A 27,760-nucleotide genomic window follows, 5' to 3' on the forward strand; every position below is an offset into this window, starting at 1 on the left:
AATATATATTTCTTGATTTCAGAGAGGAAGAGAGAGTGAGAGAGATAAAAACATCAATGATGACAGAGAATCATTGATTGGCTGCCTCCTGCACGCCCCACACTGGGGATTGAGCCCTCAATCCAGGCATGTGCCCTGACCAGGAATCATACCATGATTCCTGGTTTATAGGTTGATGCTCAGCCACTGAGCTGTGCTGGCTGGGCTCTGCAGTTATTTTGATAAGCAAATTTTAAGTTCTTATAAAGTCCAATTTACAAAAAGATTGTTTTTATGGTTAGTCCTTTCTATGTCTGCTCTTTAAAATCTTTGCCAACCCCAGGATGATGATGATATTGCCCTAATATTTCTTATAGAAGCATTACAGTTTTAGCTTTTCTGTAATCCACCCAAACTTGATTTCTGAGTGGGATGAGATAAGGGTCACTTACCCAGTTTTCCACCATTTATGAAAGCATTTTCCCCAATGAATTTGGTGGCTCTGCTGGAACCAACTGTTTGTACATACATGGGTCTATTTCTGGGCTCTTTATTATGCTCCACTGATGTTTACCTTTATAGCACCCTGGTTACTGTGGCTTATAAAAGTCCTAAAATCAGGTACAGGGAGTCCTCCTGCTTACATTCTCTTTCCTACGATTGCTTTGGGTATCCTAGCTCCTATTTTTTAATACATTTTAAAATCAACTTATATGAAAAAGTCTATTGAAATATTGAGATTACATAAGATTTATAGCTCAGTTTGGATAGAACTGACTTCTCAAGGATACTGAATTTTCTACTTCATGAACGCAGTAGAGGTCCCTACTTATGAACTCTTCTTTAGTTTCCCCTCAGAGATGTTTTATGATTTTCAGTACAGAGGTGCTGCACCTGCTTTGCTCAGTTGACTCCTAATAATTTCTTTGGAGGGGGGTGATATTTTAAAACTATTTTCTATTTCATTTTCCATTTGTTTGCTAATAGCATATATCTTCCAATTATTGTCAATATATTGACCTGATGAATTCAATTATTGCTTCTAGTCCTTGTTTACAGATTAAGATTTTCGATTTAAACAATCACGCCATCTACACAGAGACATCTTTATTTCTCCCTTTCCAATCTTAATGCCTTTTATGTCTTCCACTTTTCTTATTACAGTAGCTAGGACCTCCCCTGCAGAACAGAAATGAAAGCAGAGACCTTACCTTGTTCCAACTTCGGGGGAACATGCTCCATATCTCACATTACAGTAACAGGATGTCAGCTGCGCATTCTCTGTAAATGCGCATTATCAGATTGAGACAGGGCCCTGGTAGTCTCAGCTGGTGAGAGCTTTTTCCATGAATGGCTGCTGGATTTGCCAAGTCATTCTCTAAATTGATTGAGAAGATTATGTTTTTAAAAATCGTTTATTTGCTTACTGTGATGACTTCCGTTGGCTGATTTTCAGATGTGAAAGCAAACTTGCAGTCCTGGAATAAATTCTACTCGGTCACTGTGAATCCCCCTTTGTATAGATTCAACCTGATAACACTTGGTTAAGGATTTCTGTGTCCATGTTTATGGGAAATATTGGTCTGTAATTTTCTTTTCTGGCGAAGTCTTTGCCAGGTATCAGGGTGACGCTGACCTTACAGAGTACATTGGGGAGAGTTCCCGCCTTTTCTGTCCTAAAAGGGTTTATGTCATATTGGTATTTTTTTTCCTTAAATTATTGGCAGAAATCAACAGTAAAGCTGACTAGGGCTTATTTTCTTCTTTGTTGGAAAGGTTTTAATAATAAACTAATTCCCTTTCATAAATCTATATTATCTGTTTCTTGTTATTTCAATTGCCAATATGAGATTTCAAGCAACTTGTCCATTTCACCTTAGCTGGATTTCATTGGCATAAAGTTATATAGTGTTCCTTTATTATCCTTTCGTTTTCTGTGGAATATGTTGTGATTTTCCACGATATTCCTGATAAAGCTAATTTGTCTTTTCTCTCTTTCTGAGTTATCTGTGTTGCTACAAATTTATAAATTGTATTAATCTTTTAAAAAAACCAACTTGTTTTCTATTTTACTTATATCTGCTCTTTATAACTTCCTTCCTTCTCCTTACTTTGGATTTAAGGGTTTAACTGGTTCTTTTTTCTAGATGCTTGAAATGGAAATGGAGATCATTAAGTTTATACCTTTCATCTTTTCCAATATGAACACTGAAAGCAATGCATTTCCTCTATGAAATCTGACACGTATTTTCATTATTGTTCAATTCAAATTATTAATATCTTCATTATTTTTGTCTTGACCCATATGCTATCAAAATATGTGTTTAATTTTCCAAGGCCAGTGCTTGCAGGCATTTCATTGTTATTACTTTTGATATGATTCACTGGTGACCAAGGAACATAGTCTATAAGACTTTAACCCTTTGGCTTCTTTGACACTCATTGAGATTAATGTGTTAGCTCAATAAGCTCTATTTTGATCAATGCGCCACAGGCATATGCACTTGAGAAGAATGCGTGCTTTGCAGTTGTTGGGTGTAATGTTCTATAAATATCAATTAGGTTGTTGTGAGTCAGGTTCCCGAGCCAGGAAGCCGCCTTCGCCTTGGTGATCTGCAAGCAGGAAGTCGACTGGAGAGCAACCCCATCATTAACTACTGTGGGCAAGTATGCAAAGCAGAAATGGGCTGAAAGAGGGCTTGACCCACAACAGAATTTTAAGCAACTCTTATTAGGAGCACGGAGCTGGGGCGTCTTTTCCGATTTCCTCATTTTCCAGCTTCTCTGTTAGCCTGTGCTCAGTCCACTGGGTTGTCCGACCAATGAAAACGCGCCTTTCTGCTGTGGTTGCGCTGCTCGGTGCCATGTGGGCTGGGAGTGCTTTCCAGGAAGAGCCACATAACTGTGGATCTCACTTAGTGGTTCCCTTCTTTCAAGGGTCAAATACCCTCTGTAGTCTACCTATTTTTTGTTTCTCTTCAGGAACCTCAAATAGTTCCTTTCGAACATTTTAGCCAAGGTTTATAATTATCACTTAGGAGAGAATCAGAACCACAGAAGCAAATGAGTCACTAGTAGAACTGAATCTCTTTCATTTTTTAAATACTAGGTAGAAAAATACAACAATGTTAGAATTGGAGGGACCTGCCCGGCCAGTGTGGCTCAGTGGTTGAGCATCGACCTCTGAACCAAGGGGTTACGGTTTGATTCCTGGTCAGGGCACATGCCCGGGTTGTGAGCTTGATCCCCACTGTGGAGCATGTAGGAGGCAGTTGATCAATGATTCTCCGATCATTGATGTTTCTCTCTCTCTCCCTTTCTTTCTGAAATCAATAAAAATATATTTTTAAAAATATTGGAGAGACCTGAGAGATTATTTAACAATCCCTTCTAAATCTGGTCAACCTTACACTGGTGGGAATTCCCCACCCTCAGAAGCACCACCTCATTATCCTTTGAACAACTCCAATGTCAAAGTCTCTTCCTGTAATTCCTCCCCACTTCAGGCCCCAGGGGAGCTCAGTCTGGTAAAGGAAAGCAGATAATGAACAAGTGAACAAGTATTTATGAATGAGGATAAGAGTCAGAAATACACAGAGTGCTGCCACAGAGATTAAGATGGGGAGGGGCAGGGCAGGCCTCTCTGACACCTGAAGAACAAGGGGAAAGTGAAGCCCATATGCAAAGGCCCTGAGGTAGGAACGAGCTAGGCAATTTGAAGAGTAAAGGGAAGGCCACCTCAACCAGGAAACAAAAAGAATTTTATAAGAAAACTAGAGGCCCGGTGCATGAAATTCGTGCAAGGGGCTCAGCCCTCACAGCCCCGGCTGCCTCGCGGCCCCATAGCCGCTTGGCCCTGCCCACTGGTCGTTCCATAAGGTCATTCTGCCATCTGGTCTAATTAGCATATTAGCTCTTCATTATATAGGATGTTTAGAAAAGTAAAGACAGGCCAGATCATGAAGCAATTATGCTGAAAATAATTTTTATGTCACTCCAAGTGTGAAAGTAAGCTACTGGAGGACTATAAACAAGAGAGAGACAATCTAGTCCATCTGGTTACTGTGTGGAAAACACTGGAAGGAGCCAGACAGGTTAGGGATTGCTACCATAATGACAGATACATGTCATCATACATTTGTCCAGATCTACAGAATGGACAACCCCAAGAGTGAACCAGAATGTAAATTATGGACTTCGGGTGATTACGACATGTTAATGTAGAATCATCAATTGTAAAGAATGTACCGTTCTGGTGGGAGGTACTGATAATCGGTGAGGCTATGCATGTGTCGGGGGCATGGGGAATAGGGGCAATCTCTGTACCTTCCCACTCCACAGGTCTCTGAGCAGACCCGAATAAAGTGCATGAAGTGACTTATCTAAATACTTAAGTTTTAGGCCAATGGAGTAAAAGAGACCTTTTTGGTATACAGTTCTATGAATTTGAACACATTCGTGTAACCAAGGTACAGAGCAGTCCCATCGCCACACATGGAATTGCTTTGTCATCTTCAGAGTGCTCTGCAGATGTCTATGGCATGGAGTTTCATGGGGTAACACCTGGATCTCCTACAAAGGTACATGAGATAGGTAATACTCAGGATCTGGCACATTCCTTATAGCAGGGGTCCTCAAACTTTTTAAGCAGGGGGCCAGTTCACTGTCCCTCAGACCATTGGTGGGCTGGACTATAGTTTAAAAAAAACACAACTATGAACAAATTCCTATGCACACTGCACATATCTTATTTTGAAGTAAAAAAACAAAACAGGAACAAATACAGTATTTGTATTTGCATGTGGCCCGCGGGCCGTAGTTTGAGGACCCCTGGCTTAGAGTATTAATGGAAGAAGATCAATTCCAGTGGTGGAACCTGCCCATCATCTGCCTTTGCACCGGCTGCCCCTTCGGCTGAAACACTTCCTGTGGAACCCCGCATGGCTCCCGCCCTCGTCTCCTTCAGATCTTTGCTCCAATGTCGCCTTCTCAGCGAGGCCTCCCCTGGCCACCCTGTGCTAAACCGTCTGGTCCTCTGGATCTCTCCTACTCTGGTCTGCTTGTTCTGTTTTCCACAGCATGCACTGCCTCCTGGAAACCACATAACTGGCATTTATTTTGCTGCCGGTGAGTCTCTGCTCCCTCTGATAACATGCAAGCCTCCGAGAACAGAGTTCCTTGTCGGCTTTGCTCACCACTGCGTCCCAAGCACTTAAAACAGTGCCTGGCACATAGTAGGGCTTCAATAAATCTTTGTCGTGTGAACCTGTTTAAAAACAGCAGTGAAATCAACCCGCCCTCTCACCTTCTGTTTGCGAAGACTAAATGTGTGATTCCACACAAGAAAACAGCTGTCACAGTGCCTGACACCTCAGCCTCAGCTGAACCAAAACTGAAATCATGCAAAGGGAATATCTAATTTCATCTGCTAGTGAATCTCCTCCCCACGTGAACACACCAAGACATAAACTGTCGCTCTCTCCATCCTCTGCTCAATGAGTGCTGATTTTCTTTTCCCTCACCCATTAGGAAACAGCGTTTGGCTAATTAACAGCTGCTAACACCCCTTCTGCACAAGCCAAAAAGTTAAAAAATTCATAGAGACAACATGGGCCAGGCTTCAACACTATATTAATGAGCACAGGCTGCATGGGAACCCAGGGTGCGCCCGAGAACCCAGAGGCTGGGCCATGCACGTCGAAGAGCTAAGTACAGTGATGGCGAACCTTCTGAGCTCGGCGTGTCAGCATTTTGAAAAACCCTAACTTAACTCTGGTGCCGTGTCACATATAGAAATTTTTTGATATTTCCAACCATAGTAAAACAAAGACTTATATTTTTGATATTTATCTTATATATTTAAATGCCATTTAACAAAGAAAAATCAACCAAAAAAATGAGTTCGTGTGTCATATGTTTGCCATCACTGAGCTAAGAGATGCTCACCTTCCTGAATGAAGGTCCATCTTGCGCCCGGCCAGGGAGTGGCTCCATCCCCACATACAGACCCGCTGGCCTTCCACCAGAGTGTGTGCTGTCTTTGAAGAGGTCAAGTCCACTCACCGCACACACAGGCCTTGCTCCTCTGTGAGGGGCAACACTGGTTCCCACAGGTGCCACACTGTGGGTCCCCAGACAAGGACTGGGGCTTGGGAGCGAGGATTTGTGGTGGAGCGAGCCCTCTGCACCGACAGCTCCTCCCCCTTGTTGGAAACTTTGTAGGAAAGTCTCCGAGAGATGGAAATAGGTGGGATTCTTCCATTTATTCGAGACCACCTCCCCGATCCAAACTACTTCCAAACAGAAATGCCCAAACAGGGTCAAATTAAAGCTCGTAACCTCAATGGTAAAGCAACTAAAACTATGTTAGCCATGGAATAATCGCCCATTTACAAACAGAATGCACAGAGCTCCCCAGGCAGCACGTGTTATCTGACAATCACACCAGCCAAACTGATTCATCGAGACCTTCAACCAAAGTCCATGTCGAAACTCTAAAAGAGGCCCTTGATAACCTCGGGCCTGGAGCTCTGTGACTGCTGTCCATGACAGGCCCTTCAGAACACAAAAAGGTCATTTTTAGTGATGTTAACTTAACTATATATAGAACAGCCTAAGCGACCAAACAACCGAAAGAACGGTTGCTATGATGTGCACTGACCACCAGGGGTCAGATGCTTAATGCAGGGGCTACCCCCTGGTGGTCAGTGTGCTCCCATAGCCAACCTCCTGTGGTCCCTCCTCCTGGCCGGCCAGCCCCAATTGGCCCCGATCGCCCCAATCACCAGCCAGGCTGAGGGGCCCCACCCATGCACGAATTTGTACACCGGGCCTCTAGTTGTAATATAAACCAAATGTGACTTTGTGAGTATATTTCACAATACTGTTCCTAGGTATTTTCTTTTAAGTGGGGGCTGGAGAGATGCCCACCTTGGTGATCACGTAGAATGTGGGCCACTCTGGGCAGCACCCTCCTCTGCTGAGGGTAAGCAGCTCGGCCTCCTTCACCCCTTCATTCTCACATCAGTCAGGCTCAAACCCTGAAGATAACATTTCCCTCACTGTCGTCGCCCCCCCCCCCCACGTCTCTTAAGTGGCTCCAGAATCCCATGCCATCTCTCTCCTTGCCAGGCCACCCTCAAATCTCACAGGTGCATGGGCTAGACCCCACAGGCAGGCCTTCCCCACCTCTCAAGCTTATGAGATGCACACCATGACGAACACCATCTTCATTTCACAGATGTGGACGCTGAGGCCAGGCAGGTAAAGTGACTTGCCAAGGCCTTAAGTCAGGGTCAGCGGTGGAGAAGGGACTCAAACCTAGTGGGTCCTGGGTCCAGTTTCAACTACAGTGTGTGGCTTTCCCGAGACGTGGACCAGATCAGAACAGACAGGGACGGGACACGTGGGGAGCCCAGACATGACACCCAGGAGCCCAGACATGACACTCTGCTGCCCAGAGAAAGGCAGACAGTCTTCTCAGGACCACCGTGGCCAGATGTGTGGCCTTCACTTCCGGTCTCCAGGCTGGATGCTCCATGGCATCTGCTGGACGGAGGGAGGGAGTACATTAGCAAGGACTAGAAGCCAGGAGAGCCCACAGGGAAGTATGATAACAACCATGAGGATGATGGTGGTGGTGGTGGTGGTGGTGTTGGTTACCATTTACCAAAACTACTTGAGGAGCCAGGGGCTGCACAAGACCGGCCTGTGGATGGTCCCCAACCGTCACAACAACCCTGCCCAGGAAGTGCTATCCCCCCACTTCACAGAGGAGGAAACAGGTCCAGAGAGGATAAGTAATGTGCTCTGGGTCGACCTGTCATAGTAATCACAGCTCCTCCAGGCACTGCTCTAGGCACCCGATACATATTCACTCATGCCATCCTCCCTCCAGCCTCATGAGATGTGTATGCCGTTCCACCGGTGGGCACAGAGGTGGGCACCGAGGCCCAAGTCATGCTGCTGAGAAGTGGCAGAGCTCCGATTCAAACCCAGGCAACCTGGCTCTGGCGAGCACGGCCCTAACCACAGGCAGCGTGCCCCTCCGCGGTGCTAGGATGCACACCCAGGTCTGCATGGGGCAGGGCCTACAGATCGCCCATCGCCTGCGATGCCTCGGGGCTCCATGAGCCTGGGCTCTGTCCGCCTGGCACGACTTCCCGTTGCTCTCCTACATTCCAGGGCTGGTTCTTCCTTCTGACTCAGCTCCCCCTTCTCCTCCGCAGGCTTCCCTGACTGCTCTCCAACCAACTGGGACTAAGAGAGCTGCTCTGTGTCCCTGCAGAGCCCTGTGCACCTGCCACTGTGGGCTTGAGGGAGGGGCCGTGTCTGGCTTTAGACTTATTGACTTGGAGACAGAGCCGGGCACCCGGGGTCAAGGAGAGATGCCAGCACTGCCAAGGTCTGGGAGCCAGATGGGGCCGTTCCTTTCTCCTGGATCAGAAAACACATGGAGCCATTAAGCAACCTTCCCCCTAGAGCAGCGGTTCTCAACCTGTGGGTGGCGACCCCTTTGGCAGTCGAATGACGCTTTCACAGGCGTCGCCTAAGACCATCCTGCATATCAGATATTTACATTACGATCCATAACAGTAGCAACAGTACAGTTATGAAGTAGCAACGAAAATAATTTTATGGTTGGGTCACAACATGAGGAACTGTATTTAAAGGGCCAGAAGGTTGAGAACCACCGCCCTAGAGACAAAAGAGACCTTGGGAGGCTCGCTCAGGCCTAGGACGTACCTGAGGATGAAAGGAAGGGCCAACCTGAGGGGACACAGCAGCCACCTGGAACACCTGAGTGGAGCGCTGACAGGTGACAGAGAGGGGTAGAGAGAGACAGAAATACAGAGAGACAGAGACAGACAGAGAGGAGAGAGAAGACACACAGAGAAAGAGAAAAAAAAGACACAGAGAGATAGGGCCTGGGAGACAGACAAAAAGAGACAGAGGTGGACAGGGATTAAACAGAGGGAGAGAAAGAGGCAGAAAAACAGACACACACAGAGGCAAGAGCAGAGAGACAGAGTATAGAAAAGGACAGGGAGACAGAGAAAGACAGAGACAGAGAGACAGGAAGACACAGAAAAAGAGAGATGGAGAGATACAGAGACACTAAGAGAGGACAGAGAGATAAAGAGACAGAGGCATAGAGGGAGATAGAGATAGAGATAGAGATAGAGATAGAGATAGAGATAGAGATAGAGATAGAGATAGAGAGAAGTGGGAAGGTACCACTGCTGAGACCAGGCTGTGAGCACTGCAGCCATCGATCTTATCACCTCCATTGCCGGGCCTCCTGCCTGAGCTTCCATGGCAGGCAGCCCGCCCGGCGGCGCTTCTAGTGCCCAGGTGCCACCTAATGAGGAACTGAGCAAGTTCACCCTGGAGGGCAGCGAAGCACAGCTCGTAGGCACCTTAAATGTATCACATCCTGATTTCCGGCCATCTCCCCCACCCCACACTGCGCCTTCCCACCCTCCCGCCTCAGCAGACGCCCGCCTCAGGCGTTAAGCCGGAAACGTGGGGAATCCCATTCCTCCTGTCCAGCCTCCCCCACTCGGGCAGCGACTTCTCTCCAACACAGCCTCCAGCCCCGCTACTTCTTCCAACCCCACAGTCGCCACTAGAGTCCAAACCAGCGTCACCTCTCACCTGGACCAAAGCGGAAGCTCTCCTAGGGCGTCCCTGCCTCCCCATCCGCTCTCCCCTGACACGCCCGGGCCCCCGCCTGGCTGCCCTTCCCCAGGTTACTCCAAGTCAGAGTTCCCACTACACACCGACACCCCTCACACGTCACCTCTTCGGTGAAGTCTGCCCAGCTCCTGCGAGGGTTTCTCAGGCCGTGGCTGACCAATCACCAATGCGAATGATGTTGGTGCTCGCTAACCACAGACCGCCCACTTCGGGGATGGGAGCCGAGCCAGCCGCATTTTTAAGAGCCAGCTGATTCGTATACACACTAACATGTGAGAGTGGCCACCCAGAGAGCAGGCCCTGCAAACCTTACACTTGATAATTTCTCCATCAACTGTGCTCCCCCAATTCTTTCCACATGATCTCTGCAAGCATACCTGGTCATATTCCAGGTGAACTGCTTACAGTAAAATTCCTCTCACTTCACTGTGAGCTACTTGAGGGCAGAGAGCATGCCTAAATTATACTTATTCTGAAGGCCCGATGCATGAAATTCGTGCAAGAGTAGGCCTTCCTTCCCCCGGCTGCCGGCACCGGCTTCCCTCTTGGCACCCAGGACCCGGGCTTCCCTTGCAGCCCTGGATTCGTCCGGAAGGCCGTCCGGAAGGACATCTGGTCTAATTAGCATATTACACATCTATTAATATAGATTCTCAGCCCCTCTAGCAGTTTTGCCAACCTTGATCCTCTTTTCCCTCACATTCGACACCCATTTATCACCAAGCTCAGACGGCTCTACTCTCAAAAGATTTGATGTTGACCACTTCTCACCTCTTCCACATGAATGACCTTAGTCCGAACTGCCATCATCTCTCCCCATGGACTCCTGCACTAGTCCACTCACCAATCCCTCTGCTTCCACCCTGACCGCTGCAGCTCCCTTCCCACACAGCTGTCAGAATGTTCCCTTAAAAAAGTAAATTACATATTTACAAATCACATATTCAAGAAAGCACTGACACCCAGAAGACATAAAAATACTCAAAACTCAACAATTTAAAAAACACACACAAAAGCAATTTTAAAAATTGGGTATGAGACCTGGACAGATACTTCACCAAAGAAATTACATAAGGGTGGACAATATACCTGTGCAAATATTCAACACTGTTAGCCAGCAGGAAAATGAAATTTAAAACCATGGTGAGATACCACTGAACTATTTGAATGGCTAAAATAAAAAATACTGAAACTGCCAAGTGCTGACAAGGAAGCAGAGCAACTGGAATTTTCACACACTGTTGATGGGAACACAAAATTATATAGCCACACTGGAACTAAGTTTGGCAGTTCTTATAAAGTTAAATGTAAATTTGCCATAGGTCCCAGCAATCCAACTCCTGGCTGTTCACAAATGTTTATAGCAGCTCTATTCATAATCATTAAAAGCTGGAAACTCAAGTGTCCTTCAAGGGGTGAACGGATAGACACACTGTGGTACATCTATGGAATGGAATACCAACTAGCCAGCAACAAATGTGAATGTTGATACCCACAACAACATGGATGAATCTGAGAGATAGTGGGCTAAGGAAAGAAGCTAGTTCCCAAAGTATGATTCTATTGATATGGCACTCTCACAAAGACAACACACTAGTGATGAAAGTGACGAGGTGTCAGATGTCAGAAGTGGGGGCTTTGTGACTATAAAGGGGCAACAGAGAGAGGTTTTTGGGTGATGGAACCATTCTGTGTCCTCATTGCGGTGTTGGTAGTCCCATGAATCTATACATTTGTTAAAAGTCATAGAACTGAACACCAAGACAAAGTCAATTTTACCCTGTGGCAATTTAAAAAAATCAAATCAATTAAAAGAATAAGCCGAAGCAAGTAAGCTCTTTCCTCAAAACCTCCAACTTAGAACAGAACCCAAACTTCTCCCCACAGCCCAGGAGTCTCCACCAGACCTGGTTTCAGGAACCTTTCTAGTCACATTTCAAACTCCTCCTTCTTATGCCTCTTTACCTACCCCGAGGCTCACTCGCTGTTCCCTCTGCCTGGAATTCTTTTCCCCAGATATTTCCAAAACCCCTTCCCAAACTTCATTCATGCTTCTGCTGAAATATTGACTCCTCGGAAAAACCTTTTTAACTGACTTTTCTATAAAGGCATCTTCCTATGCCTTTGCTATTTCATTTTTCTTCATGACACTCACGACTAACTGACATCACACGTCGTCTCTGGTTTATGGTAACTTTCTATTTCCCCACTGGAACACAGATCCACGAGGACAGGGATCCTCTCGGGACTCTTCATGGATACACCCCCTGCTCCCAGGACACGGCCTTTCACAGGGTAAGGACTCCCATACATACCTGTTAAATGGATTCATGAGTAAACCCCAGGGATTAGCAGTCAATGATGACATTCCCAAGGCTCTGAGCTTAGAGCCATACTTTGATCACCTGCCCACTTGGTCCCTGAGTAGAGCAGCCCCCGGCCAGAATATTCAATTTGCTATTGGTGCTTTGAAAATGGATTCAGTTCCACATCTCCCTTCTAAGTGCTGCTTTTTCCGGTGCTGGGCTAGGTACCTGGCAGGAGGATGAGCTGGGAAGGGGGCAGGGTTGCAAGCAAATGCATTCTTAAGGGCAACCCTCACAGGAGGGTTACTGAGGGTGAGTGGGACGCTATGGAGAAGTGCCCCTAACCTGGGCAAGGAAGTTTGAGGTGAGACAAAAGACAGAAAAAAAAAATGGGGGGAGGGGACCTACCTCTACGTCTCTGCAACACTTTCCCAAGGTGAGCAAACACACTAGCATGTACAGAACACCTGCTCTAAATGTTCCAGACACTCTCCAACGGTCCTCATGTAAGCCCCCACCCACGCTTCAAGGTCGGTTCTACTGATCCCATTTTCATCAATGAAAAAGCCAGGCACAGAGAGGTGACGTAGCATGTCCAGGGTCACACAGCGATAAGGAGCATCCGGTCTTTTAAACTCAGGTGTGTGTAGCTTCCAACCCCATTCCTTCTCCACTTTGGATCTTAGCAGCAATATTCAGGGGCACGAGGGTGAGCACTGGCCAGAGAGAGAGACCAGAGGGACCAACCTAAGTAGGAAATGCTAACCTGGACACGGAGACCGGCTCTTCTCTAAAACTTTTCAAAGACCAGCATAGACACGTCGGCTACAGCAGGATGCTGACCACTTTCCAGCAAGCACGTCCTGAGGATCCACTCTGCAATAGTTCCTGAGCTCAGGGCTCCCACATAACTCTGTCTTTTCATTCTCATCACCGTTAAAAACCCCGTGAACACGGATGAAGGCACCCAAGCAGAATGGTGGACCCTGCAAGCAAGCGAGGAACCTGAGAATCCCCCACCCCCCACTCCATGCCAGTTAGACATTCGACAGCTGCCTTAAAGACAGAACAGCATGAAGACTCAGACAACTGCAGAAAGGCTTTCTTTTGCTCTTTCCCTTTTAAAAAATCACCGTTTAGGGTGGCATACCCAAAAATCAGGTTTAATGCCATTTGGGGGCAATCAAACTATTTTCACAGGTGTTTTTGGCTATGGATGATTTTCACATTGTACTACAGCTTTGGAACCTAGAGGAAGAATAAGCCACAACCTGGCAAGGCCCCAGGCCTCCTGGCATGTACTCCTTCTTGACAGATAATCAAGAAATCTCAGGTCTAGACAGGATGCTAGGGGCTCCCAAGTGCTGCAGGTCTGATGATAGGGCACAGAAGGTAGACAGCTCCACCACCTGCACACTCTTCCTCGAATGGCCTGCTATCTGCTCCCCTCCAACTCTACCCATTGCCACTGGCTTTGCTCTCCCACCCTGAGGAAGAATTATAGCTCCTCTTTCCTATGACGATCATTTGAATATCTGAAGCCTGGTATTGGGATGATTCTTTCTTATCATTATAGGGGTCAAGAAAAAGGTGGAGAACCTGCACTGTGCTTTTTAAAAATATATATATTTTTAATTGATTTCAGAGAGGATGGGAGAAGGAGAAAGATACAGAAACATCAATGATGAGAGAGAATCATTGATTGGCTACCTCCTACCTGTTCCCCACTGGGGATCAAGCCTGAAACCAAAACCAGGCATATGCCCTGACTGGGAATCAAACCTGGACCTCCTGGTTCGCAGGTCAATGCTCAACCACTGACCCACTCCGGCTGGGCTGCGCTGTGCTTTTGGGTGATGACTGGATGTTTTTTCTTTCTGGGTGGACATCTCTGCACATCCACGACAGTGACAGCCACCTCCCTAGGAGGCAGCTCCACAGTTGGGTTAAGTTCCACGTTTTGCTGGCTGTGGCCTGGAAACGTGCAGCTTCGTTGGGAAGACAAAGAACAGAGACCACATGTCGTGTAGCAAGTGCTCTTACAGTGGGATGAGTTAGGTGCCAGGCACATGCAGGGAGAACGGGTGGGCCTCAGCCCACCCACTGGGAAGGACTGCTGACCTGGGAGCTTGAACCTCATGAAACACAGGTTACATCAGAGGCCCCTTCAAGGAGACTCCAGGTCTCAGAGGCGGCTTGCTTACCACCCGCTGTCATGTCCCAGACGCCTGCCAAAGGCCAGGTGTCCAGCAGCTAGCTGTCCAACGAGTCTTACTCTAATCCTTTGGCACTTCGAAGGGGCCTGAAGGTGAGAATAACTGAATCAAATGATCTCCAAGCTCTCAGATGAAGATTTCCAAAAAAAACTCATTAAGAACAGTACAACTTCAAACACCTATGACCAGGAGTCGTGGTCCCCATCCCCTGTGGTCCCTTAGCTCCCTGAGTGACATGGAACAGGTCCCCTAACTTTCTGGGACCTCCCTTTTCTCAGTGATACACTGAGGGGTCTGGAAGGTCCCTTTCGGACCCAGGGTTCCCTAATCCTCTTTTCTCTCAGACAGGAAACTGGATAATGCACAAGAATCTGGCTGAACTCGTCAACCCTCCGATCAGTGCGTGATTTCCAGCAGAAAGAAGAGCACAAAGGAAGCAAAGGGAGATGAGATTCCAGCTCCAGCCCTTCCGTTACCCTGCCATGTACCGCCAGCCCAGCACCTGCTCCTGCACCGGCTTAGATACCAGTCTCCACATTTACCAAGTGATGATCTCGGGCAAGTCACTGAATCTCCTCCAGCCTTGTTATGCACATCTGTAGATCAGGCTAATCCCACCTAATCCCAGGGCTACTGGGAGGGAGAAGTCCACTAAAATGTGTACAAGTGCCCAGCACCCACAGGACATGCTGCATGTCCCCTTATTCATTCTTTACCCACCCAACCCACTTAATCAACAGTCTCAATTTCCAGAGGCTTCTTGCAACCCAAAGCACAAGGCAGACAGAGCTACAGGGGCTCTAAACGCCAGCCAGTCCCACTCCCTCCTCCCTCCGTGATTGACAAAGGAGGCTTGGAGAGGCTCGGTGACTTGCCCCAGGACCCGCAAGCTCTTCGGCAGCAAAGCCTGACCCAGAACACGGGTGGCAGACCCCAACGGTCATAGGAGACACAGAGAGAACCTGTCCCTGAGGAAACTCCCCACTTACAACCAAATTCTGAAAAATACAATGAAACAGAACTTTGTTTTTTGGAGGGCTGCAAGAGAGAAGTAGCATCATCTTTGTCTATGAGTTACCTGTGGAATAAAGGTCAGAGGTTCTTGCTAGCAAGCAGCCTCCCCCAGGTCCTCAGCTCCCTGTGCCCCTCCCCACTCTGCTCCTGCAGGGTTGTTTTTAAAATATATTTTATTGATTTTTTACAGAGAGGAAGGGAGAGAGATAGAGAGTTAGAAACATCGATGAGGGAGAAACATCGATCAGCCGCCTCCTGCACACTTCCCACTGGGGATGTGCCCACAACCCAGGTACATGCCCTTGACCGGAATCGAACGTGGGACCTTTCAGTCCGCAGGCCGATGCTCTATCCACTGAGCCAAACCGGCCACGGCTGCTCCTGCAGTTTACACCCTGAGGCAGACATGCTTGCACCAGGATCCTCGCTGGGGGAGGTGAGAAGTCTCAGCCAGGAGCAATTGGTCCCCCACCCGTCAAACACAACCAACCAAACCGTCACACCTGCGCTGTCCATCATGCAAAAGGAACTCCTCTTCCACACCCTAACAGCTCCAGCGGGAGACAACTAGGAATGTGCTCACATTCATGAAGGCACAGGATTATGCCAGGGTTAGGGACTGGAAGGCCCCTGCAAAGACATGATCAACGCCCCTGAGACCACTCAGGTGTTTCTGCAGGAAGCTCAGGCCACAGTCTACCACGGGCGGGCGCGGGAGCACTGAAGGGGGAGCCCAGACAATGTAAGGAGGGGCCTGGGAGGCACTCCCTCCTGTTCCAGCAAAGCCCGCCTGTCAGGGAGCATTTGACAGAGAGGACAAGAGCATGCCTGCTCATAGCTCCTGGCAGCACACTCCCAGCAGGCATCTCCCAGAGCTCCGAGAGCCCGAGCCCAAGCCTCACCTGGTGCCCGGGAGCAAACAGACTCAGAGAGGGAGACCGTGGTGCCCAAGCTCCCACCGCATGCCTGGGCAGCCAGGGCATACAGCCAGCGCCTGCCCTTCCTTCTGGAGCTATTTCCTTCCAACTGCCCCCAGGCTCCCCTCTGCCAGGCCCCCTCCCTCTTCCCAAACCCTGAGCTCACCTCCAGGTCTGAGGGTCCCGCCAGGTTAAACAGCGCTCAGAAGCAGGTGACAGATTAGCAACTCGTCCAGGAGGACCCCTGTAAGGCCAGAGCAGCTGGGCCCTGCCTGTCCCCAGCGGCAAGGGGAGACTGCAGTGCCCAACTTTGTAAGGGCTCTCTCTTCCCTGAGCGATCCTCCTCCTGCACCCCCTCCTCCTCCTCCTGGTCCTCCTCCGTAGTACTATGGAGACACGTGCTCTGCTTGGGGGGAGGCGAGGAGGGAAGTGCAGCTGTGTACTGGAAGGAGAGAGGCAACAAATCTGCTGCCCTGTTACATACACTCACACCTAGCAGGCGAGGAATGGGGAAAAATAGCTCTATCTGCTGCCACAGAATTATTAACCCGTGCACTCCAGCTCTGCTCCTCAGGCAGCTGAAGCCAGAGAAACAATACACTTAACCAATGGAGTGCCAGCCAGAGACATTACATCATCAGCCAGCACCGTCATTGGCTCATAATTCCTAGAACACCAGTCTGCTTCTAGGTGCTTAACCCTTTCACATTCGCCATAGCAGGGACTCCAAGCCAAGGTTCCTGGACCTTGCTTTTATCAGGATCCTCTGGGGGTGCTTTCTAAACATACAGATCACACAGATTCTTCAGGGGGAGCAGGATACCTGTATTTTAACTCGTGTGCAGAGTGTGGGGGGACCACTGGTCTATGAAACTCTTCCTCTCCAACAGGCAAGAGATATTTTTCTGAGCATGTATGAGGACCTCCAGCCCAGTACTTTCCAGTATCATCTCATTTATTTCCTACACTGAGCAGCAGACGTTCTTGGCTTCGTTTCACAGGTATGAAAAGTAAGGTTCAGAGAGAATAAGTCCCTTGTTCACGGTTCTGGAAGCGGGGCTGTCTGCACCCTACCTGGCTACCCCATTCGAAGCTCCCACTTGAAATCAAACCCAGCCATTTTTTCTACCTATTGCCTCCAGGGTTACAGGAAGTATAGACCCTGTCGAATTGTAAAACGCCAGTGACCTGTGAAGAACTGGGGGGTGAAGAGAATGAATTCCCACAGGAGGGCGTCAGGGATCACGAACCCTCCGGAGAATCATTCTCTTTCTCAGACTCAATCCTTCTGCTGCAAATCTCACCTTAGCTGTCACTTTCTCTAGGGAGCATCCACTCACCCCCAAACCCAGGATCGATGCCCCTGTTCCAGGCTCCGACGGTCCCTGTATCTGTTGGCTGCAGCTGCTTGTTTACCTGGTACACCCCACAAGGGTAGAGCCATTTCCACCTTCTCCACCAGCATCTGCCCAGAACAGTGCCTGCCACATGTGAGGACTCAACCAGGACTACAGGAGGCAGGTGGGGAGGGAGAGGGGGGAGGGAGGGAAGGAAGGTAGGAGGAAGGGAGAGGGGACAGTGGAAGGAAGAAGGAAGAAGAAGGGGGAAGAAAGGAAGGAAGGAGGGAAGGAGGGAAGGAGGGAAGGAGGGAAGGAGGGAGGGAGGGAGGGAGGGAGGGAGGGAGGGAGGGAGGGAGGGAGGGAAGGAGGGAGGGAGGGAGGGAAGGTCTTTACTGAAGTTCGAAATGGCATCATGCTGAGATGGGAAAGGTAAAGGCCTGGAAGCCAGGGACCCCATATGAAAAAATGACTGACCTTGGGCAAGTTCATTTTGGGGTCAACTGAAAATGAGGACCATAGCATCTTCCTCGTGTGTTTAAATGGAAGAATGAGCCAGGCTGGAATGTGCTCCTCTACATTCTCTCTCCCTCGGTCTCATGCATCTTGTTGGCTGGCTTCTGACTGCTGACAACTCCCGCATTTGTCTCTCCAGCCCAGACTCCGCCCACCTCGAGTTCCATGTCCAGATCTTGAGCATCTCCAAGAAAGCATTTGAATTTTCTCCCATAACTCCAACTTGCTCCTAACCCAGTCTCCTCCACTCTGACTGGTGCTCCCTTCCACCCAATCTTTTTAAAAAAAAAAAAAATAAGTGAGGTGACATTCATATAACATAAAAGTAACCATTTTAAAGTTAATACATTCATAATGTGTGCAACACCACATCTATCAGATTCTAAACTATTTCATCACCCCAACAAGGGTAAGGGGAACCCACTTACCCTTTAAGCAGTTAGGCATCATTTATCCTTTCTCCCAAGCCCATGGCAAACCATGAAACACCAATCCATTTTCTGTCTCTACGGATTTACCTATTCTAGATATTCTATCTATAATAATAAAAGTGTAATATGCTAATTAGACCAGACATCCAAACGACCTTCCAGACGTCCTTCTGGACGACCTTCTGGATGAAGCTGGGGCTGTGAGGGCCAAGGCAAGCCACCGTGGCTGCGAGGACCGAGCACCTGGCACAAATTTCGTGCATCGGGTCTCTAGTATATACATATAAAAGTCTAAGCGACCGAACAACCAAATGACCGGTTGACTAGTCACTGACCACCAGAGGACAGACGCTCAATGCACAGGATGGGGCTCCCTCCTGTCTGGATTGGGCCTGGGGTTATCGTGCCAAAACCGGCTCTCCGACATCCCCAAGGGGTCCCAGATTGTGAAAGGGCACAGGCCAGGCTGAGGGACCCCACCAGTGCACGAATCTGTTTAAATGGCCTCTAGTCCTATATAATAAAAGGCTAATATGCAAACTGTCCCCACAGGAGTTCGACCAACTGGGAGTTGAACTGCTCACTATGATGTGCGCTGACCACCAGGGGGTGGCACGGAATGAAGGAAGGTCCCGGCCAGCAGCTAGAAGGCCCCAATTGGCCCTGATCACTGGCCAGGCCTAGGGACCCTACTTGTGCACAAATTTCGTGCACTGGGCCTCTAGTTTCACATAAAGGGAATCATACACTATGTGACCTTTTGTGACTGGCTTCTTTCATTTAGAGCAGTGGTTCTCAACCTTCCTCATGCCGTGACCCTTTAATACAGTTCTTCATGTTGTGGTGACCCCCAACCATAAAATTATTTTCTTTGCTACTTCATAACTGTAATTTTGCTACTGTTATGAATCGTAATGTAAATATCTGATATGCAGGATGTATTTTCATTGTTACAAATTGAACATAATTAAAGCATAGTGATGAATCACAAAAACAATATGTAATTATATATGTGTTTTCCGATGGTCTTAGGCGACCCCTGTGAAAGTGTCGTTCGACCCCCAAAGGGGTCTTGACCTCCAGGTTGAGAACCACTGATTTAGAATGTTTTCGAGGTTCAGATGTAGCATGTATCAGTACTCATTCCTTTTATGGCTAATATTCCATTGTGAGTTTGTACCACATTCTGTTTAATCCATTCATTTGTTGATGGACATTTGGCATCCACCCAATGTTAAACCAAAAGACAATCCTTGATCCTTCCCTTTACTCTGTACCTCAAGTCTAATGTATCAAGTCCTATACATTTGACATTCAAACTATAGCTCCAATCCTACTTTTCTCCAATACCACTGCTATGGTGCAGCCAGGACACCAGCATCTCTCTCCTAACTGCAAATCTGTGACAAGATCCCATTCTTCTCTCTACTCCACTCTTCGCCTGGTAACTGTATAAACCAGCTCATCCATTCACCTCTCCTCCATGGAGCTTGTCTCCCAGAAGCTCGACAGACAACAAACAAATACTATAACGCCAGGTCATTACTAGACTTAAAATACTCCAAAGATTTTCCACTGCAGTTTGAGGAAAATCCAAGCTCAGCATGGCCTTCCAAGGCCCCATCTATTTCTCCAAACTCCTCTCAGGCTGCTCCCCAGTCACGCTGAGCTCCAGCCCTCCACCTCGTGGTGCTTGGGCAAGCTGTTCTCTCTGCCTCTTGGTCTTGCATTGCTGCATCAATCTTGTCCCTCCGATCTCTGTAAATATCACTCCTCAGACTGACCTTCCCCAGCCACTCTGTTAAGCAGACTCACCCTTCATCCATTTCAATCATTCAATAAATCTGTGCTAAGCATTGTGCTGGGCTCTTGGGATAAAGCAATGTCTGAACTCCTGGAGCCTTCGGACTAGTGGGGAGGACCAACAAAGGGATGGACAAGTGCCATAAAGGGAGAGTAAAAGGGAGGGACCTGCTTTACACAGGATGGTCCAAAAGGCCTTTCTGAGAAGGTTAGATTGAAACTGGGGGATGAGAGGGACTCAGCTGGGAAGAGGTCCTATTACTCTCTATCTCATCCTGGCTGTGCAATGCAATGTTGCATCCTTCATGGTTTGCTTTTGAAGAAGCAAAGCATTTCATGTCCGTCTCCCCTCATAGTATTTCCAGCACCTAGGATAGCACCCACCATGTAGGAGGCACTGGATACTCATGGATGCAATGGATAATCGGATAAAAATGAATGAGTTAGTAAATCCACCAATGAAGTCACTTCAAGAAGCATAATAAATCATATCGTTTTGGTATTTGTTGCTATTGATACTGATTTACTGCCAAAGGACTCCTCCTCTTTGGGGTTTTGGAAAACTGGGTTGCCGGTAAAATGAGAATAAAAGCACCTAACGTGGAGGATTACTGGATCGCTGGAGAGAATGCACAGACATAACAGGCAGCACTAACAGGCAGCAGCAGTCACAGTGGCCAGTATGACTAACGGTTCTTTCTTTACAGAAGCTGATGTAGTCAACTAAACGCCAAAATCCATTTTCAGACGCAGTCACGAAGTTAAAAGGTAAGAAAAATGAACACTTTAAAAAATGCCTGCTCTGCACCGGGCACAGTGCAAAGCACTTCGTCACTTATCTCATTTACTTTCCAGCCCATCCTTCCAACGGCCTGCCTGGGACAGCTCTCAGCCCCACCTGAGACCACATGCTCCTTACTCCCCCAGCTGCAGGCAATGCTGTTTCACAGCTCACAGCTGAGTCCACCTTCAGGCACTGTCCTGCTGAAGGGGCACCCGAGGTTACACCCCTCTCTGGGGATAGCCTGCACCCACTGGCTGGTCAACGTGGGGCTGCAAAGGCCTGGCCCATGCCCCAGGGGTCAATGGATTCCGTCACAGATCAACTTCCCCCTCCCCCACCCCAGAGTAAGACCACTCCCCAAGAATCCCCTACACACGATTCTCAATCTCTTATTCTTTTTTTTTTTTTTTTCAGAGAACTGTACCTATGGCAGGTGGGTATGATGCTTTCCTTTGAAATCAGAAAAGTGAGGTTCAGAAAGGTTGATCATGTCCCCCGGCACCCAGCTAAAGCGACTTTCTGGTCTGACTCCCCAGCAGACCTTGCTCGTTACTACAGCCTCTAGTAGCTGAGGCTGCGTCTCTGTGAGACAGGGAGAGGGGCCAGGGAGAAGGGAAGGCCAGCAGGTAGGAAAACGGAAGCAGGGGTGCCCTTCACGCTCCTCCAGGGGCCACCCCTGATGACAGGCGAGGTCACAGCTTCCAGAAACAACATGAAAATGACCTGCAGAAGCAGGCATCACATGGACCCCATCTCCCCGCCCTATTGAATCCATGGCTAGAAGGCAGGGAGGGGGGCTCCTGGGCACATGGGGCTTCCTTAAGAGGCCAGAGTATTTGCAGCCACATCCCCAAGAGTAGCTGCAACCAACCAGCTTTCTCCTGCTTCAGTCTCCATCGATTTTCCAGAACTGCCACAGGGACTGGGTCACTGCACAATTTTCCCACTGCCCTCCCTCATTCCAGAACAAAATTCTACATAGTCTAAGGCCACTTTTTAAGGTCTGTGCATGCTTTTGCCCCCTGTGGTGTTGACAGCTAATTTCCTATCCCAAATAGGCCCCCATCTTACTTGGTTGTCTGACGCAGGATTATCTGGGTACTGAGCTTTCCACTTTCTTTATCTTTGCACAAGAAAATCTATCTGGACTCCCTGCCATCCCATCCACTCCCAACACACACAGCTTTCAGCCAGGAAAATCCTCCGGCTCCTCTAGTGCCCACGCAATAGTCACCTCCTCCGTGAAGCCTTCCTGGCTTGCTCACGGTCCTCCTCTACACCTCTGTTCCCTGTATTCCAGTGCGCTTATACCTGCTCCTACTCTCGTCCTTCTTGGCCCCACGAGCTCCTCCAAGGCCCTTCTTCGCGCCGCTAAGGCTTACTTAGCACAGTGTCTGGCCCACAATAGGAGCCCAATAAATGCTGAATAAATACGCGGGGCGCTTGGCAGGGAAGCAAGCGCTTTGAGAGGATTTTCCTGCGCCCCAGGATGACTAGGAACAGGAAACAGCATGACAAATCTGACCCCGAACCCCAGGGCAACAGGCCAGAAGGTTCTAAAGACCTACGCGGAGCAGAGGGACCGGTCGCTGCGGTCCCCGACTCCCCGCAAGCTCTTCCCCGGGCCCTGGCGCGGGGTGCAGATTATGCGAGGAGCCGCTACGCAGAGCCGCTCTGGCTCTGCATTCCCCGCACATGGAGCCGTCGATCCTAGGGCCGGGCCGGGCAGCAGCAGCCGGGGAGGAAGCGTGGCGCGGCGGCTCTCGCCTCGCTCCGGGCCCAGCCGCGCGGCCGCATCCCGCGGGCTCAGAGCCGGAGCGCCCGCGGACGCCGCCAGTAGTCCCGGCTGGGGGGTGGGGTTGGGGGGTGGGGGGACTCCCCGCTGCCGGACACCCTCCAAAGTCTACTTCGCTGCAGCGCTCTGCTTACCCGGGGAGCTGCCTGGAGCGCGGAGCCCGCGGGTGTCCTGGCCGCCGCGCCCGCCTGCGGGTCCTCTCCAGGTGCCGGCGCTCAGCCTCCGCACCCCTCGGCGCGGGAGCGTCTCCCCGCGGCGGCCCGGCCCCCCCGCGCCGCGTAGCCCCATTGGCCCCGGCATCCAGGCCCCGCCCCCCGATAGCCCCGCCTCTCCGCACCCGGGCTCCTCCCCTCTCCACGCAGGGGAAGTCGCTTCTAGCCTCAGTTTCCCCTGGCGCGGGCAGCCGGGTGAGGGAGTAATTCTCCATCCCGAGAGCGTCTAGGCGCCCCCCGGGGAGTGCGAAGAGCGCAGTGTCCTTGGAAGCCGGCTTGGAGCAAGTCCCCTGGCCTCCCTGGACCTCAGGAGGCGCCTCTGAGAAAACTATGAGCCACCGTCGCAAATGTCTGACAGTGTGCTGGGTACTTAGCCCCAGGGATGCAACAGGGAACGAGACAAAGTCTACCTATCGCCCTCAAGGAGTTTGCATGGGGTGGGGGTGGGGCAGGCGATATGCAAATACGCAAAGAGCCTATTATCAGCTTGTTAGGAGCATTATGGGGTGGGAGGGTGATTATAAATAAGAAAGGTGGCCAGGGATGCTATAAATAGGATGGTCTCCAAGGTCCCTTTGCACTGGGGCGGTCTAGGAGTCGGATAAATGCGATCCCATGGCTGACAGGTGCAGTAAATTAAATGCAGGTGGTCCTGAGGCTGGAACTAGAGAAGGGGATGGATGAGTGTGGTGACCAAAGGGAAATGAGCTAGGCCGGAGCGGCAACTGGAGGGAAATCTCCTAGGACCCTGTGGGCCAACGTGAGGATCTCCAGTTCTGTTGTAAGGACACAAATAAGCCACTGAAAGGTTAGAAGAGGTCAAGGATGGTGGTAAAAGACCCCTTTGGCTGTTGTATGCAGACTGGATTGGGAGAGAAAGAATGGAAGCAGGGAGACCAGTGTGAGTCTGTCTTATCTGCTCAGGCCGCCATAACAAATACCACAGACTGGGTGGCTTAAACAATAGCTGTGTATTTTTTCACAGTTCTGGAGGTTGCAATTGTAAGATCAAGGTGCCAGCATGGCCAGTTTCTGGCCTCTTTCTGGCCTGCAGATTGCTAGTACCTTTCCCTGTGTCCTCACCTGGCAGAGAAAGAAAGAGAGCAAGCTCCCTGATATCTCCTCTTCGAAGGTCCACACCCTCCTGACCTCATCTAAACCTAATTACCACCAAAAGCCCGCTCTCCAAATACCACCACACATGCGCATATTGGGGAAGCATCACTCAATCCATAGCAGGAGGCCATTCCAGAAGTCCCGAGGTGACGGTGACCTAGGCCAAGGTGCTGGCAACAGGGATGGGGAAAGTGGGCCAATTGAAATAGATTTTGAGAGCATCATGGAAAGTTTGATGATGGATTGGATTGAGGGCATGAATGAAGAGAGACTCCTAGGTGTTTAGCTTGAGCCACCCATGGGATAATGGCGCTATGACCAACATGGGGAAGACCAGAGAGGAGCAGGTTGGAGGCAGAGGGAAATGAAAGATTCCATTGTAGACATTTGAGAGCCCTATTTGACATCCTACAACAGGTAGGTTTGTCTATACAGAATTCTCCTAACAACCTTATGACGAAAATATATGCTCACTATCCCCGTATTATAGATGGGGAAATGAAGACACTGAAAGTCTAAGCAACTTGCTCAATCTAGGTGTTGGTTTGCAACCTGGGGGTGGGGGTGGGGGTGTCAAAACTAGCCCCATCCACAGCGCAAGGAGAGATGGAGGAGAGGCATACCACTCCAGGTTGGTAGGTGGCAGGTTTAATAAGCAGGGAACTTACTAGTATATATGAGGCTCGTCTTGGGCAGCCGAAGGCAGGAGGCCTCCGCACCTGCCTGCCAGAATCTTAGCAGTTTATGTCAAGGCCTCAGTTAAATGGTTTCAGTCCAGATGGTCTCAACACATTCCTCTCTGGAGGTCTCGCCTTTGAAACTGCCCATCTATGGGAACAGTGGGTGCGATCTACACCCCAAGGTGAGGGGAGGAGCTTTCAATTGCCCAAGTTCAGCTCTCAGGTCAACTACTGGCCCGCCCTCTCGATGACCTCCTCCGACAGTGGGTGGCTGGGTACACAGAGCTCAGGGGAGAGTCTGCGGCCAGGGATACGCATTGGGGAGGGCCCTGACCTGGGATTGTACCTGGGATTGTACCAGACCGGCTGGAGAAAGCGTGTAGTGGGAGAAGGAGGAGAGGTAAGGGCTGAGCCCTTGGACAGATCTCTTCCAACATCTCCACTTACTGCCTGACGTCCGCAAGTGACCTCAGTCACTAAGAGGCAATGAACCCAAGTTCAGTAACTAAGAGGGAATAACTCTAGCTCATGGATGGAAAACTCGAGGACAGGCAATAATGAAGCAAGTGAGGTTGGCAGGGTGTGGCAGAAAGGGCGGGGTGGGGCTCTTACCCCCAGCCCCCAGGTGTGCACACCTGCCTAAGGGGGCAATGGACTCAGCAACAACTGATTTTTGCCGCATGGGAATATGGACCCTGAGTTCCCAGAGAATCTCATTTTTTATTAAAGAGCCAGAAAATCAGAATATGTTAAACCTCTAGATTTTTAAATGTTGGCAATTAATTTAAAATATTTTTAAAAGAGAATGTATGGGTCAAGACTGTTGGGCAGAATCCAATCCATATATGGGCAGGATTGGCTCTGTTGGCTGTTACTTTCCACCTCTGGGTTAGACAGTGCTTCAGGTCCCTTTAAGAAAGTCCTTGTAGTTTCTGTTCAGTCACAGATGGTGACAATAGTGGGACATAAAAGGATCCAGGAAATCTCAGCTTAAAAACACAGCCTAGCCTTTCTGGGCATTTGTCTCTACTCGCCTAGTATAGCCTTTCTAAGCCTCAGTTTCCCTACCTGTAAAAACAGGAGGCCAGAGCGAGCTCCTCCAACATGCCTCCTAATTCTAACATTTGGAGTTATAACAATAGTGGGTTGTTTTACTGTTGATTTCCAAACACGCACAGGGAGTTTGCTTGGGGGAAAATGGGAAGGGTGTTCTTGTCTGGGTCTGCAATTCAAAAAGCCTTGCTAGTAAGGAAAGCATCAGAGTGAAATAGAGGTTTAGATAAGAAACCAGGCAAATGATGGCGTTTTAATTGCACTATGAATGAGAATAAAAAGGCAATTAGATGCGGGCGTGCTTAATGGTTTTCTATTGAAAATGCAATGTATGGTAGCCAGTTCTCCACATATATCACCAAGGGGTTTGTAGTAATGAGATTCTCTGTCATGTACATGGAGGTCAGCTGCATTCTAGCATTATTTATTCTTATGTACCGAGCTTATGTAATGAGAATAAGCCTGAAAACACATCGTCACCCTCCATAGAGTCAGTCCCCTTTTTCCCCACCTGAGATATTGCTTAAAGCTGAGAAGCAGCTTATGATTTTACAAGTCTCTGGGTTTTGCGTAGGAGTGAACGTGGGGTTGGGAGCCAGGAGACCTGCCGTGTACTCACTGAACAACCGTTCAGCCTTCTTCATCAGTAAAGTGAGAGCTGGACAAAAGGTGGCTCCAAGGAAGATGTTTGCATGTATTCCTCTACATTTCTTGGCGGGGGATGGGTGGGGGAGTTTTCATTGTTGGAGACCTGGCAATTCCCAGGGTCAGATCTTTCCACAATTTACCTCCTAGTCCCCAAAGTCCTGGCGGCAGGGCTGTCACCTAAGTTGGGCCAATTAGATGCTCACTCTTGGGACTTAGTCTCTCCAGAAAGTGACAAGGATGGAGAGAGAGAGAGGTTGACCATGAGGTTGGTCAGACTGAGGGTGGCCACAGCAGCAGCAGGCTGAAGAGGCTGGACCAGTGGTTGCTGCTTGATCATGAATCTTGTGAGCCAACCTCCAGAACCCCCTAGGTCTCTGCCAGTTTCTCAAGCCCTTCATGCCATCCCTGTCCCCATTATTTTGTGAATCTCCTACCTCTACTAAATTCCCTTCTTGTGTTAGCAGCCCAAGTTATTTCTCTTGCTTTACAAAAAGAAATATATATATATATATATATATATGTGTATATATATATATATATATATATATATATATATATCTCCAACATAATAAAAGCCTAATATCCTAAATGTCCAGTCGTTCATTCAACCAACCAAAGCGTAATATGCTAAGGATGCTCAACCGCTCGCTATGACATGCACTGACCACCAGGGGTTAGATGCTCTGACCAGTAGGTTAGCTTGCTGCTGGGGTCCAGCCAATCGGGACTGAGCAAGATGGGCCAGACACACCCTGGAGCCCTCCCACTGTCCCTCCCTGGCTGGCCAACCTCCCACTTCCCTCCCCATCCCTGATCATGCACTGGTGCGGTCCCTCGGCCTGGCCTGTGCCCTCTTGCAATCCAGGACCCCTTGAGAAATGTCAGAGAGCCAGTTTTGGCCCAATCCTGCAGGCCAGGCTGAGGGCCCCCACTGTTGCATGAATTCGTGCACCGGGCCTCTAAAAAAAAAATATATATATATATATATATATATATATATATATATATATATATATTTGATTTCAGAGATGAAGGGAGAGGGAGAGAGATAGAAATATCAATAATGAGAGAGAATCATTGATTAGCTGCCTCCTGCATGCCCCCCATTGGGAATGGAGCCCACAACCCAGGTATGTGCCCTGACTGGGAATCCAACCTCAAACTCCTGGTTTATAGGCCGATGCTCAACCACAAAGCCACACTGGCCAAGGCTATTTCTCTTGCTTTTAACCAATAATTTCGATGGACCCAGGG

At 49.0% G+C, this 27,760-nt stretch overlaps 1 protein-coding gene across 2 annotated transcripts in view; it reads right to left on the reverse strand.

Annotated features, from left to right (window-relative positions):
• SYN3 (synapsin III) overlaps nt 1-27,760 on the reverse strand; it is a 419,516-nt gene that overhangs the window by 347,862 nt on the left and 43,894 nt on the right. The window contains exon 1 of one of the 2 annotated variants that reach the window (XM_081082856.1): nt 16,298-16,518. The exons of the other annotated variant lie outside the window; for it this stretch is intronic. The gene's annotated coding sequence lies outside the window, so the exon portion shown is untranslated. Of the gene's footprint in view, nt 1-16,297; nt 16,519-27,760 lie in introns of those variants that run through there. 2 annotated transcript variants of the gene reach the window in all.

Source organism: Myotis nattereri (assembly GCF_964212035.1).
Source record: "Myotis nattereri genome assembly, chromosome: 2".
Classification (NCBI taxonomy): Eukaryota; Metazoa; Chordata; class Mammalia; order Chiroptera; family Vespertilionidae; genus Myotis; species Myotis nattereri.